An 11,550-nucleotide genomic window follows, 5' to 3' on the forward strand; every position below is an offset into this window, starting at 1 on the left:
AACTTCCTTGATCGTTTTTTAGCTATAAACACTTTATAGCAGAATAAATTTTCTTCTAGTATGATCTGACCCAGTTTATTATCTTAGGTTTGTTTTAGAATGAATCTTATCTGTATTACCTAATATGAGGTTCGTGTTCTCATCAAAACCAAAAACACAATCCTCTATCTGCATATTCATGTGATCACAGAGTCACACCTGAATCAAAGATCTATTTCGCAAGTATCTGAAGGTGAGGTTGACGGCCTGTACTATCACCTTCTGTACCTTGTGGCCCTGCTTGTGGCACATCTGGTAGAAGTCATGAAGACCACATGGACCTCATTTTATTAATGAAGAAACTGAGGCTCAGAAAAGTTAAGGTAACTCAGCTAAAAAGTTGAGAAGCTGGTGCTCAAACTCAGGTGACTCTGAAGCTAAATCAGTGTACACTTGTCCATCTTCCCATTGATTCATTAGTAAATACTTGTTAGATCATATCTAGAACAATGTTAGGTTTTAAAAATATAGCGGTGAAGCAGGGTGTGGTAGCTCATGCCTCTAATCCCAGTACCTGGGAGGCAGACGAGGCTATATAGCCAGCTTGAGGCCAGCCAAGACTACACACACACACACACACACACACACACACACACACGCGCACGCGTGCGCGCGCACGTGCACTAGTGAGAAAGATTTCAGTATGGTATATACATTCAGTGAGAACAGCATCAATAAAAGAATATAACAGATAACATACAAATTCTAATTTGGAAAGTCTTACAAAAAAGAGTTTGTACTCTGAGAGCATTCAAAGAGCAAGCATTTAGTTAAGGGTGCTTAGTAGGTGGTACAGACTACCTGTAGTGATAAATTAATCCTGAAGGCAAAGTGGCTTAACACAATGAGGTTAACTACTAACTTAACCACATGTGTTGTAAGGTCAGCTGAGGGTCACACCTATGTAGTCATTCAGGAATCCAGGCTGGCAGAGGCTCTGCTGTCACAGCTCTGTCATGTGGAACATGTGGTCTTTAAAGTCAATGTTGGAGAAGAAAAGTCAGATGATCTTCCTGAATATTTGTGAAGGCCATGCTCATAAGTAGCTCGCCTCCAACCCCTAGTGGCCAGAATCTAGTCACCTGGCTGCAGTGTGCCTGCAAAAGAAGCTGGGAAGCAGGCAGGAAGAAAGGGCTGACTGGAAATGCAGAGCTTTGTTTCTGTGGAGAGAAGCTTTTAAAGGCTTCCATGAAGAGAGAGGGACTGAACATACTGATAAACTATTTCCCTTCATTGGAAGCATTTTGTGGCACCTGGACCAGGGGAAGGATTTCCAGCTCTCTAATTCCTCACCTCATTTATAATTTTTTTCTTATCTCTGGCAGTCTTTAAGCAGTTTATTCTTAATCTAGACATTTGCTTCATATTTTCCATTTACTTATTCTCTTGACAGGACTCTATACAATGAGTATTGCTCTATCAAAGATCTTAAGGATATTAAGTAATAGCACCGTGAAGACAGTGTTGATCCATCTCAAATCTTGAACATAGAAACTGTCGTCTTACATAGAAGACAGTGGAGTGGCTTGAGGACTGAGTAGTTCAGTGGCTTATAGATGCCAACAGGACAAAGTTTTTCCATCCTTTTGTTCTGCCATCCTAAAGGATGCTGTAGTATCCCACTTTATAGGCTAACCTGACGATATTCAATGGAGAAAGAGACATCGAAGGTGCATTTCTTTTTGTATGTCCCATTTTAGGAATAGGGAGGCCTCAAAAGTACCTAGTGGAGTCTCTTGTACCACAGATGTCAATGTCCATGCCTAAAATCATCACTGGCCAAAACAAGAGGCTAGTTATAGCTTACTTCTTGTGACTAGGAATCAGTTCTGAAAGACAGAAGAACAAAATTGAGATTTTTTTTTGTCTTTTTGAGACAGGGTCTCCCTGTAGTCCCAGCTGGCTTAGAATGCTCTATGTAGACCAGGCTGGCCTCAAACTCATAATGATCCACCTGCCTCTGCCTCCCGAGTGCTGGGATTAAAGGTGTGTGCCACCCTGTGAAGCTAAAATTGAGATTTTTTTTTTTAAAGAAAGGAAATAATAATTGTCAGGACCCTCCCCCCCAAATTACCATGGTAAATGGTGAGCGAACAGCTTGGACATGTATTACTATTATTATTTTAAACTATTTTATTTATTATTTTTATTTTATGTGTTTCAGTGTATTGCCTCTATGTAGGTAGATGCACTCATGTTGTGCAATGCCCATAGAGGTCAGAAGAGGGTGTTAAATCCCCTGGAACTGGAGTTATGGATGGTCGTTTGTCACCATGTGGCTATGGGAATCAAACCCAGGTCCTCTGTAAGAGCGGCCAGTGCTCTTAACCGCTGAGCCATTTCTCCAGTCCCTTGGATGCGTATTATAACACCAGGGAGTCTACTATCAATATATGCTGAAGAAAGATGCTACAATAAAAAATTTTTAGCCAAGGAGACAATGCTCAAAAGACAGGAACATATTAGGATTGATGGACCATGGAAGGAACTGCCTAACTGAAGTGAAAAGGTCTGTGAAACCCTAATGAGGCTTGCGAGTATGTATGTCAAGCACCTTTACCAGCTGAGCCAGCTCACCAGTCCTCAATTTCCTTTTTACAAGGTGAAATTTATGAATCAACTTGGCTTATGGTGCCCAGTTGTTTGGTCACATACCAGTCTAAATATCGCTATGAAGGCATTTGTTTTTATATGTGATTGACATTTAAATATTTAATCTTTGAATAAATTACATTATCCTTCATAATGTGGTAAGCCTCTGTGATGGTTAGTTTTGAATGTCAATCTGCCACAACCTAGAATCATCTCAGAAGACAGCCTGAATGAGGAATTGCCTAGATCAGATTGGCCTTGGTATGTCTACAGGACTGTCTTGATTCTTGATTGATGTGAGAGGACCCAACCCTTGTGGGTGGCATCATTGGGGTTTGGGGCCCTGGATTGTTAGGGTGGTGAGGGCTCCTGAGTGCAGCAAGCCAGCAGCATGAATGCGTTTGTTTTCCTTTGTTCTTGACTCTGGAGGTAATGATTGAAGTTTTCGCTCTGACTTCCCTGGAATGGGCTGTAAGCTGGAATTGTAAACCAAATAAACCCTTTTCTCACCTAAGATGCTTTTTGTCAGGATATTTTTATCACAGCAACAGAAATGAAACTAAAGGAGCCCCTTATTTAATCAGATGAAAGCCTCAAGAGTAAAGACCAATGTCCCTCAGACAGAAAACAGTTTAGCCTGGAGACTCCTTTGGAACTCAGAACTATGACACTGATTCATGTTTTCTAGCCTGCTACCTTGTCCTGAGAGTTTCAGAGTCAACAGCTTTCATAATCATATTAGACCTGTAATGGTAATATTGGTTGTCAACATAGTGAGATCTGAAATCAACTGAGCAACATATCTCTAGGCAGGTCTGTGAGAGACTTTCTAGAAAGGATCAGCTGAAGGGAGAAGAGCCTCCCTCAGAGTGGGCAGTACTTTCCAGTGAGTGGGCTAGACATAAAGAGGTTTGAAAAAGCAGTGTTGCTTGCCTGTTGGCCTTTGCTTCTTGTTGGTGAATGTTTATCCTCGTTGCTGCCACTGCCTTCCTCCACTGACGTCAGGCTACAGCTTCTTTAGCTTTCCAGTGAGATGAGGACCAGTGACTATGGAGGAACCTACCAGGCCTTCAGCACCAGACTGAGACTGCTGAAGTGTCTAGCTTATGGGCTGAATAGCTACTCTACTGGGTTCTCAGACTTTCTAGTGTGTAGGTGCCAGTGTTAGGCTATACAAGCTCCAATGATGTAAAACCAATCTACTGAATCTGTCTTTAAATGTGTGTGTGTATGTGTGCATGTACACATATATGCTCATGCACATGTGTGTATGTATATGTACACGTGTGTGCATGCACATGAAGGCCAGAGGTCAATTTCACGTGCCTTCTATGCTCCTGTTCTTCCTTGCTTTTTGAGACAGGGTCTCTCACTGGCCAGGGTTCACTGGCCAGGATTCAATTGGCTAGTCTAGCTGGCCAGGGAACCCCAAGGATTTACCTGTCTCCATCTCCCCAGTCCTGGGATTATAAGAATGTACTACAACACCTGGCTTTTTTACATGGGTTTGAGAGACTGAACTCAGGTCCTTACACTTATGTGGCAAGCACTTTTACTGACTGAGTCATCCATCCATGAATCTCTTTTAATAATGTATACACATTATATATCCTCTTGATTCTGTTCTTCTAGGGGACCCTGCCTAATACAATGCCATTGCCCGGGCCTGAGGCCGGGGTGAGTCCGGATGGCGCTGAGAGGAAACCGCCGGGTGTGATCAGACTTGTCTGGGGCCTAGAGGAAATGGCCTGGGCATGATCTGACTTGTCTGGCACCTAGAGAAAACAGCTGGAACATGGCCAGACTTGTTTTGAAGAATTGCTGATTGGCTCCTGTCATTTCCGTGCATCTTGGCAGCACGTGATCACCCCACGAACGCTATGCTGTGCTATGGAGAGGAGACTGCTCGCTCAAGTTCACCTTTAATATGATTGGACATTTGGTTGGGGAGGGGATTTTCCTTTGTGGTTTTTGCCTTTATAAGCTCTGCAAACACCTGTAATAAACTAGTTCCTGCTTGACTGGCTCCCTGTCACGTCTGATTGTCTCCTCGGAGGCTGCGGGTAACGGGTGAACAGCGCACTTCCCTTTCCCCGGCTCCTGTGTTGGGGCAGGATCCCCAACATGCCATTACTTAAAAAATCAGTCAGCATCTCTGTCTCTGTCTCTGTTTTTACATACAAACACACATATATACACACACACATATGTTTACAAACGTATAATGTATGTATTATGTGGTGGTTTGAATGAGAAATGTTTGAATACTTGGTCAGTTTGTGGTGCTGTTTGGTGAAGGTCACAAAACTTTAGTAGGCTCAGCTTTGCTGGGACGGCGTTGAGAGTTCATAACCTCATCCCACTTCCAGTTTTCTGTCTGCTTCCTGCACATACTTGAAGATGTCTCAGCTTTCTGCTCTGGCTGCCTGCTGCCATGCCTCCCTTACCATTATAGACTCTTACCCCTCTGGAATGATAAGGCCAAAAAAACTCTTCATCCTATAAGTTGCTTTGGCCATAGAGTTTTATCACAGCAACAGAAAAGTAATAGATAGGTTGGTACCAGAGAGTGGGATATTCCTCTGAAGAACCTGACCATGTTTTGTTTTTTTTTTTGAATGTGAAAACTTTGGACTAGGAAAGCAGTTGAATCAGTAAGCAGAGCTTAATGAGATGTTCTAGTAGGAGCATGGAATGTTGAGGCCTGGCTCAAGGTGTTTCAGAGGGAGGACAGCAAGGACTTAAATAACAACTGGGCTATAGGCCATTCTTGTGATATTTTGGCAAGGAATCTGGCTGTCTTCTGCTCCTGTCCTAAGAACTCGTCTGAAGATAAATTAAAAAATGATGGACTTATTTCTTTGGCAGGAGAAATTTCAAGACAGCCTAGCACTGAATCTGTGGCATGGTTATTCATGGTGATGCTTATGCAGGTTTACAATGAAACTGAGCAAGTGGGGCAGAAAGAAATACTTAATGTACTTAATGTTTTGAGAGAAAAACAGAACTAGGTCATTTAATATTACAGCCAAGACATATGCTGATTGAGAGGTAGTAATTGATAAGAAGATTAGATCCATTAAGGTGAGGCCTCCTGCTCTGCACTGGGACAATGGGAAGTGCACCCTTAGAGCAAGACCCCACCCTGCTAAGCTTCCAACTTGTTAAAGGAGAAAGCCCAAGGGTTTTTCTGTTCCTAGAAAACAACATACAAAAGCTTCTGCTCATGTGATTGAAGGGAGCCAGGGTCTATCCCAAGCTGGCAACCAAACTTGGCAGTGTCATCTTCATGAGTTTTAGAGGCATGAAAGATGAAGGAGCGAGGGGGTCTATGCAGTTATTCTTCCACAGTTTCAGAGAGCCTCTAAGGCTAGGCAAAGTGTGATATGGGAGTCCCTATGTGGAGGTCTTGAGAGATCATTGCCTGAAGCTATGAAAGTTAAGTCTGAATTACAGTGGAGAAAATTCAGAGAGACTGAACATGGAGCTACAGGATTCGACGTTTGCTATACTGGCTTTCAGTTTTGTTTCAGTCATTCTACACTATGGCTCCATTCCTCCTTTTTAGAATATTTTGTGCCATTGTATGCTAGAAATATGTAGTTTATCCTTTCTATTTTACAGAGTGTTACAGTTAAAGAGTTTGCCTTGAGTCCTAGGAGAGATTCTGGACTTTTGAACAGTGTTGAGATTGTTAACTACTATGAAGACTTTTGAAGTTAGACTAAATGCATTTTGCACTATTATATGTCTGTGAGTCTATGGGGGCCAGGGAGTGGAAGGTGGTGATTTGAATGAAAAATATCCCGAATAAGTTCAAGTATTTGAACACTTAGTTTGTGGCCCTGTTTGAGGAAGGTTTTGTAGTCTTTAGGAGATGTGGCTTGGTTGGAGGAAGTATGTCACTAAGGAATGGGCTTTGAAACTTGAGTGCCTCATCCCAGCTTGCTCTCTCTGCTTCCTGTACACACTTGAAGATATGAGCTCTCAGCTTTCTGCTCTTGCTGCCTCTGCCATGCCTCCTCCACGGTTATGGACTCTTAACTTTCTGGAACTGTAAGCTCAAATAAAGCCTTCATTTTATAAGTTTCCTATGTCATGGTGCTTTAGCACAGCAACTGAAAAGTAACTAAATACATATTACGTATGTACATCTCTATGTATGTGTATATATCTTTTTTGTTCTGTTTCACTGGAGAACCCTACTTAATATAAAGCTTCTGATGACAACAGTCTCCCATTTTGAGGAAAAGCGTGAATTTTCCTGGCTTTTGCTGGAGACTAGAAGGATCTTTGAGAAAGCTGCTGTCTCCCCTTCATTGTGTGAATGTGGCTTGATTTTCAGTAACTAGGACACTGGTATAGCATGGTCCTGCTGGGAAACAAGACTCTTAAGTGTCAGAGATACTTTTGCTTTCAGATTTTTGGAAGTCTGAATCACACTGATTTGGTTGCCACTTACTAAAGTCAATCTCTACTTCTCAGTGAGTGAAGTGGCATTGGGCAGACCAGCCTGGGAAAGTTATTGTTTTAGTGTCTGTAGCAATTAATTTTGACTGCTATTGTTGAAAGGATCTAGAATGACCAAGAATACAAACCTCTGGGCATGTCAGTGAGGGAGTTTAAAGATGGGGTGAATTACCCAAACCTTCCAGGATTAATGCACCTTTTAACTCTCAGCAGAGAAGCTTCCTTATGCAGCTGATGATGATTAACTCAGGAAACCACAACTGGCCAATGTACAGGGAATGAAAGACTGTGCACTGTTTATTCCTGAATAGGAGACCTACATCAAACTTCTGCCTCCCAAGACTCAGGGATCATTGCAGAAGAGGAGGCAGGAAGATTGTACAAACCAGAGGTGGTGAATAACCACAAGGAAACAATTTCCCAGACAACTGACCAATGAACTCACAGAAATGATGACAGCATGTACAAATCCCATATAAGTTCAAGTCAGACAAAATCCCAGAATAGACACGAGGAAGTGGGTAAGAAGCTCCAACAATGGCTGAGGAAGTATTGGAACTGATGGCAGCTGGGACGGGGAGAGTCAGTCTTAAGGGTGAGAATCTTGGTAGGTGACCAGGCGCCAGTGGATGAACCCATACTGAAGGGCATTTGGGGGACACAAATTTGATTCTCTCTCTCTCTCTGTCTCTCTTTCTGTCTCTCTCTCCCCATATGAGTGTGTTTGTGTGTGTGTGTGTACATGAAATTAGGTGGGGGTAGTAAGGGTGAGCAGATAGGGAGGGGATCTAAGTATATTCAGAATGTATTGTATGGCATTGGCAAAATAAACAAACAAACCCAAAACAACAACAAAAAAAGAAAATTAAAAAAAATATATGGGCAGCACAATTCCATGGACTGGGGTCCCAACTGAATAAAAAGGGAAAGCCGGCTGGAAAGATGGCTCAGGAGTTAAGAGTGCATACTGCTCTCGCAGAGGACCTGAGTTAGTTTCCCAACACCAACATCAGATAGCTCACAGCCAGCTATAATCTCAGTTCCGAGGGGATATGATTCCTCTGGCCTCTGGGAACCTGCACTCATGTGCACACACCACCCTCCTCACATACCCATAATTAAAAATAATAAAAATAAATCAAAAAAAATTGAGACAAGGTCTAACTGTAGACCCAGCAGACCTGGAACTTGCTATATAGACCAGGCTAGCCTCAGTCTGATATAGATCTGCCTCCTGAGTGCTGGAATTAAAGGTGTATACCACCATACCTGGCATTAATTTTTTTTTAATGGAAAAAGTAAGCTGATCACCAGCCTTTATGTCTCTCTGCTTCCTGCCTGTGTAAATGATGTGGCCAGTCATCTTACACTTGTGCAGCCATGCCTTCCCCACCATGATGGACTGTACCCTCAAACTGTAAGTTAAAATAAACCCTTCCTCTCAGGTTGCTTCTCATCAGGTACATTGTCAACACAATAAGAAAAGTACGTAAAAACAGTATTGCAGTATGAAGTTAGCAGGTCACATTAATGAGAGCTGCAGATCATTCATGAGTACTGTAACTCCGATAATATTTAGTAGTATTGATGGCAAATGTCATCAGGCATTTGTGTCAGTCAGGGTGTAAACAGAAAAACAGAGGCACACATGGCATTCCAATAGAGAGAAGTAACTCTAAGGTACATGTTCAACAAACACAGGAACTAAAAGAAAGAATTAGCTCTTAAGGTTGAAAGGAAAGGAAGATGCCAGTGTCATCTGGATTTAGAAACTAAAAGAAAGTGCTTTACAGAGCTGGAATTGATTTCTGAGGACACTGTTTTGGATACAGGCTCCAGGGGCAATAAATCTTTTGTATAAATAATTACCTTGTCTTCTGTATGAAGAAAGAAATTACTAAGAAAATGGAATTGACTTGAATAACACTTATGAAAAAACAATTTAGGCAGACAGACTTGGGGGATGTGTCTCTAGTGCTGGCACAGGCACTTGAGCATGGGTTCCCTGTGGCAGGAATATACCTAGGGAAGAGGTTAGTGTACCAGTGTCCTGTGGTCCCTTGGTTCTGACCCAGCCTTCAAAACTCTGTTCTGAGATGGAGAGATACAAATTTCTTCGTTTCTTTGTCAGCCAACAGAAAGTTCAAGAAGGTGCTGGAAGGCAGGAGGGTTCAAAGTCATTTGCTTTTTCTTCTGCTTGCTGTCCATGAGTGTCATTAGAGTGATAGCCTTTATCTTGGCAGCTGCCATTGGCTCTAAGCCAGCATCTGTTCATATTTCCAGAATTAGCCTCATTGGACCCTACCAAAGGTACCACTTTAGCTGGTCGTGCCCGCTCTCATAAATGCTCTGCAGCATCCTTTGTTTTAGTTTCTGAATTCAGATAACACCAGCATCTCCCTTAGTTCTCTGGCCTTAGGGAGTAGTTGCTTCTTTTGGTTACTATTTGCTGAATATATTCCTTATATTAGATTCTGAATTTTTCTTCTGAATTCAGATAACACCAGCATCTCCCTTTGTTCTCCAGCCTTAGGAAGCAGTTGTTTCTTTTAGTTACTATTTGTTGAACATGTTACTTATATTAGATTTTCTCTGTTGAAATACTATGTGTGGTTCTGTTTAGATTCTGACACAAAAGCCTGATTACATCAGTACTGTTATTCAACAAGAGAAAGACACGCACACACACACACACACACACATACCACACAATCATGCCTTCACATACCTCTCTGATTAGAATTTTGTTTCTCATCTAGATTCTCTTACAGACAAAATGTGTTGTTCAGCAAATAGGTATAACACATGTGATCAACTTGGAAGTTAGAGTTTTCATTATAGATGAATTTTTTTAAGCATGGATCTTTGTATTTCCATTTCCCCAAACCTTATTTTGGTCATGGTGGCAGGTTCATCTCTGGGCTTTTGATGCTGAGTTTCCTACACCTGTGAATGGGGGGGGGTCACTCCCTGAACCATGTAGTTCCACCAAGTGATGACACCCTGCTGACAACCCGCTTTCACACTCCTCCCCTTCTGTTGCATATTTGCAAACAAATGGAGAAAACAGAGATTCTGGCAAGCATAAACCACTTAGTCTTCAAGGGGTCATGCCTCATATCTAGAAGCCATGTCTACTTTCTGACCACACTGTTTCTTTTAATTTTTTTTTCTGAATAAAAATTCTCTGGATAAGATTTGTAAAGGGCTTCAATATTTAGATATAATTGACCACAACACTAAGTTACCTCTCTTGGGAGACTATTTCAATTTAGCTTGTAGTTTAGTATATTTATTCTTTTAATCCAAAAGATCAAGTTTTGATTTTAGAATTTCAGCATTCATTGCACTGTGTACAAGGAGTATTTTTCATTAAAACGAAGTCAGGAAATGTAGGTCATTCCTCAAGGCTTGTGAAGACTGGGCAGTCTCCTTCTTTAGCTATTCTAGGTTGGCACTGATATAAAGAGACGTTCAATCCAGCACAGTTCTTAACTGTCTAATGCCAGACCATAACTGATCTCTTTGGGCCCAGTTCATGCTGGAGCACAGCAGGGGAGGCCACAGGGCACCTATACATCTCATAACAGCCTCCTTTGTAAGGCTAAACAAATATTTGCCTCCAACTTGCAAGGCTGAGCCATGGAACTGGGTTTTTACACATATATTCCTATGCATCTGCATCGCTGCTGCTTGACTGTGCCAGCGTCCTGGCTGGATGCATAGAGCAGTATGCAGTGACAATACCTGTGTATTTTAGATGCCCAGTGTCCTCAGACATCCTTTATGAACTTTCAGAGCCAGAGACAGCTTTGTAAAACTGGGGCTCCATCTTTTACTGGGATCTGGAAGGTTCTAGATGCTATTAAGATTTAGCCCATAGGTAAGAATTATATCTAGCTTTTATATTTCGAACAACAGATATGGGGACACTCTGGAGGAGGCATGAAATGATAATCACAAGTAAGATTTAATAATGAAGTACATTTAATGGGATCCAGCAGAGTAAAAGAAAAGGGACCTGTATTGAAATAGTGGGGATTCTTTGAATCAGGTTTGCCACACCATCCTTGAACTTTAGAAATTGTTAAATCTTTTAAAGCATCATCTCCTCAGGTATAAGATGATAGAATCTGGAGGGTCCTTTGGATGGTTATAAAATGTCTCAAATTCTTTATGTTTTCAAAACTGACTTGACTTGCTTCATAGGTTATGATGAATTTTAGGAGCAGAGAAGGAAGGAGAACTAAACACTCCAGGGAAGATATCAGTCATCAAACTGAGGTTATGTGTTTGCAGAATCAAAACATGGCTCTGAGGGAAATACTATTGAGGAATATTAAAGAAACATCAGACTAACTCATTAAAAGAATTTCTATCCAAGTTTATCTCCAAGTGAAGTGAATCGTGAATAAATATAAACCCACACACATCAGGCTCTCTAAGGAA

Source organism: Nannospalax galili, unplaced genomic scaffold (assembly GCF_000622305.1).
Source record: "Nannospalax galili isolate Female #2095 unplaced genomic scaffold, S.galili_v1.0 scaffold150, whole genome shotgun sequence".
Classification (NCBI taxonomy): domain Eukaryota; kingdom Metazoa; phylum Chordata; class Mammalia; order Rodentia; family Spalacidae; genus Nannospalax; species Nannospalax galili.